The sequence below is a fragment of the Aptenodytes forsteri genome, unplaced genomic scaffold (assembly GCF_000699145.1).
Source record: "Aptenodytes forsteri isolate BGI_AS27 unplaced genomic scaffold, ASM69914v1 Scaffold172, whole genome shotgun sequence".
Taxonomy (NCBI): Eukaryota; Metazoa; Chordata; class Aves; order Sphenisciformes; family Spheniscidae; genus Aptenodytes; species Aptenodytes forsteri.
In genome coordinates, this window is record NW_008795018.1 from 9,739,556 (window position 1) to 9,744,213 (window position 4,658).

Genomic DNA, 4,658 nt, shown 5'->3' on the forward strand with positions numbered 1-4,658 from the left:
TCCCCGAAGTCAGCTTTCTGAAGAAAGCCAGTGAAGTTTGCTGGCTCTTGCCTTAAGAGCTGGATAAGGAAATACGGCTGGTGGATTCACTCAGGTGCATTCCTTGGAGTATTCAGACGCTATTGGAGCGAACAGGCTTGTGTTAGTTGTAGGCATGCTTTTCACATGGCACGTTTCTTGGCCACTCCTGCGACTGGTAATTACTGAAGCATACACAAACAAATATGGGGAAATATGTGTATGCTTAAATGCCTAACATTATGTTATGGTTCTTTGTACTAAGAAACAACAGCCCCACAGTATAGTTCATTACTGTAATAATGGAAAGATACAATTTGTAAAACATAAAATTATCTGCTATAAACACAGGCTCTGATTGAAAGAAAAAGAAAAATAAACTAAACAATCATACTGTAATTGGCTTAGATACCTTAATCACTGCCAATTATGCAGTGGCTGCATGCATTTTCCATGGATTAGACAGTATTTTCTCTAACTTGAATTAGTTAAAACATTATGTGAATGTTAAAGAATTATTTTTCTGTAAATATGATTTAGATTTTCTTTGTGTTCTTGTTCAACTATCTAAGAAGGTACATATGGAAAATATTTTAATAATTCACATTGGAATTAATTCTTAGTGTTCAGTTATATCACATTTCTCATTATGTCTATGCTTCATTAAGCTTTAAAATATTTAGTATATATTTATAGTCCATTTTCACACACATATAACACAGCTAATGATAGGTGAAAATAACTATTTCCCAAGTTCGATATGCGACGTGATATCTGAAACACGTTTTCAGGAATAATTTTCTACGCGGTATAAATACTAATTGTTTTGTTTATAAGACCTCTTTTGGCTTGCTAAAGGGAACTTCTAAAAAGCCATAATTTATGCTACCATTTTAAAACAAATTTAGAACCGGCTCCTGCAGGTTCTAAATATTCATATTCACAATAGTTGACTGATGTCTCTCTACTCCAACAATAGTTGGTCTCTCATCAGTTCAGGTGTTTTCTGGAGGATAAATGCCCAGAAAAATTGGTTAAAAATCACATGAACTGAGACTGAAGATGCAAGTTAACAAACAAGAGCCGGCAATAACACCATAATCAAAGCAAACTATTTTCCAAAAGCTTTATGAAAATCTGTACTTTGAAAAGGAAGTTTCATGCTGTTTTGTAGAACACTTCTTGTAAGATCAAACTGTGAATCCCCAGCAGAACCTCAGCTGTTCCCGAAACACAGATAAAATACACCAAGCAAAACAATACACTGTGTCTCATCCTTTCTGAAAGTCTTAGTCTATTCATCACACTTCTTGGTATTGCCCACCACTACCAGCTTATTTTAATCAACTGCTTTATACTCATTCTGGTAATTGCTTGTTATCCATTTCCACACCGCTGGCTTATTCATTATTTCCAGCAAAACATTACAGACCTCATTTTATGAAAATGATTTCTATACAGCATGTATCATAATTTCTTTTTGGTTTTAGTGGAGTTTGATTGCAATTTAATTCCAATTCAAATACTACATTAGAATTTTCCTTTTTAAATGCATTGCAGTAGAAGTTGTTTCTCTTTTTCGCTGTGATTTTTAAAAAATACTAGAATTAAAAATACTGGAATTGAAAAATATTGGAAAACATATTTTCGCAAAGAAATAGTTGATGGAAAATTGGAAAACAGTGAAGCAGAAAGAAATTTCTTTTCTTCCTCTTTCGATACACATTCCTGAATTTTTGTTTTTCCAGAACAAAAAATACTTCAGAATTAAGTTACTTTAGAATTAGCAACAAATGGTATTCGGAATTCATTTCATAACAATATTTACTAAGCTTCTTAAAACATTAATTTCTCAAAATAGCTGTAAATTTCTAAAAATTAAGATGTTTTCAATTATGAAAGAAATAAGGGATTTATTAATTTCTGTAGGGGGAAACCTCCGCTGCTGATAAAAAATAAATGCATACTTACCTATTCTAAACCAGAAACGTTAAAAGGAGAATATTGCTTTCATGAAAACAAAAGATTAAACATTTTTAAATGTTGTTATGAAAAGAAAAATCCCCTTTATTTAAAGTGTATTTTTTGATGATTTATAACTATTCTAAAATGTATATTATTTGAAACATCTTCTTGACTTTGAACTAAAAAACAAATGTAGTAGATTTTGTATTTTCAAAGAATTCCGACAATTCAGGTAAGTAATTTCAGCCTCTACAACAAATTATTTGTAATACCATCCATTTTAGCTGATGTTTATAATTAATCATGTTCGGAAATTTCTTCCCGAAATCACTTAACTTTTATATAAAGAAAATTGAGAAAATTGGTTTAGGTCCTTTCAGAGGTTTGTATAGCTTCTTTGAACTCTACTTTGGGAGACAAAGTAGTTTGATTACCTGATCTTCAGGTGGAGAGAAAGAAAAAAAAGAGTCACATCATTTTTTTAAAAGTCCCTGAAAAAAATCTGAGGATCATATAAAGCCACATTAAGTATGTGGCACTTTTATGTTTTAAATTCATTCTCTTTGACAGCATGAGCATTATAATCTCCCATGGCAATCTCTACTGACATCACCACACAGAAAGGCAGATAAAACACTTCTAAAGGACAGAACCATTACATACACTCCCCCAAAACATTGGGAGAATATGGGATGAAAGGGTGAGTTTGTGTTGAACACTGTTTGTTAGGAGGTTGATAAATCAGCACATTTGAGCACAGAGGTAAATGTCAGGGATCTGCAGAAATCTCCCTTCCACGTTCATCCTGAACGTGAAGCTGCACATTTACCTGGCCAAATGACCCGGTGCCCTTCAGTCCCTCAGTCCCTTCTCCGGAACAGAGCCCAACTGGAGTTTAAAGATCCAGAGATCTTCAGGGAGAGACAGCAACCAAGACTTCACTTCTCCTTCCCCAAAAGTGAAGCCTTTTGCATGTAAAGTGAGACAGGTAATGCCTTTGGAATCTGAGGAGGGTTTTGTGTACCAAGCTTGTTACAGCTGCCGAAAGGAAAGGAAAGGAAAGGAAAGGAAAGGAAAGGAAAGGAAAGGGAAAAGGAAGAAAAGGGAAGAAAAAGAAAGAGAAAGAAAAAAGGGAAAAGAAAGAAAAAAGAAAGAAAGAAAGAAAGAAAGAAAGAAAGAAAGAAAGAAAGAAAGAAAGAAAGAAAGAAAGAAAGAAAGAAAGAAAGAAAGAAAGAAAGAAAGAAAGAAAGAAAGAAAGAACCATAATCGTTACAAAACAGAGAAATGGAGGGAGGTAGTGTATGTCTATATGAACCTTGAATGTGATGTGATTTTTCACATCTTTAAAAAAAAAAATTTGATCTGAATATTTGAATCTGACACTTTCACATTTAAAGGTCAAGGCGTTTGCCATTAACTTCAGCATCTTTTTCTGAAACATCCTGGACTTCAGAAGTTGTTGAGGAATTTCTGTGTTTTAAACTAAAATATATTATGAGCATAAAATAAGTTATTGCAAAGCATGCATGGTATCCTGCAAACACTCACATGCCACTGGCCTTTTCCTTGAAGGGGTGAGTAGTACCAGCTCCCTCTTTTCTCCAGGGGAAATCAGAGGTCTCCCTTCCGCTCTCAGCCAGTTTCCCCTCACCAGCCCCCAGGTGCTGCTTCTAAACCTCTCAGAAATAGGAAGGGCATGTGAAATTGCTGGGGTCAGTTTTGAAGCCAGGAAAACAAATTTTATTTAAGCTATAGGAGTTCATGTATGCTTGGTAGCACTGTAAGTCCAGATAGAGTAATTGTGTTATATGCTGCTTTCTGATATGAATTCTTTTCATTTGTACAGTATTGTACCTATTTTTTTACTCATTCTAAATCGGTGTATGATGCCAAGTCCTCGACATACACTTTTTGAGTTATAAACCCACTTAGTTAAATTACGCTTCCCATCCTAAGAGGGGATCTGGGTCCACTCCCTCCCAGTTAAACCACTGTAAGAGCTGGTTCTGGAGCTGGACCATAATCATCCTTGAGGTCCAGAAAAGCATGTGCTGGAGGGTACCAGCTGGGAGAACTGGGAATTAGGCACTCCGGATGTGTGTTTTCCCCCATGGAGACGGAGTAGATCGGCATCTGTTTCGTGATTTTTTTTCTGCGGTGAATTTCAATATTTATAGGAATCGGCTCCCTACAAAATGTTCTCCGCATCGGAGAACAGGCTGACTACGTGCCCAGCTCCTCCGCACAGCCTGCCCTCCTCGCCCCCCTGCCCCGTGCATCTCCAGCTGCAACCCTGTCGGGGCAAAGACTTTGCTGGGGGGGCGGGGGGACGTCTTCAGCAACGAAGTTTCTTGGTGCTTCCCGAAAGCATTCATGAGCGCTTACTTCCTGCCGGAGCTCTGCGCTCTCTGTGAATGGAAAGTAGCAAAAAAGCCCAGAAGAATCCGCCTTTTCCCGGAGAAAAAAAAATATGGTTATTCCCCAGGAAGGGGAAAAAAAAACCAACCCAAAACCCCCAAAGGGTTATTTCCCAGCGCCTTGCACGCTGAGCCCTAGGAATGAGTCAGGCTTCTCAGTGCTGCCGCAGCCGGCTGAGCCCGCGTCCGTGCAGCGCCGAGCACGGCGGCGGCGGCGGGGCCGGGGCCGGGGCCGGTGCGCCGTCACCACGTACCTGG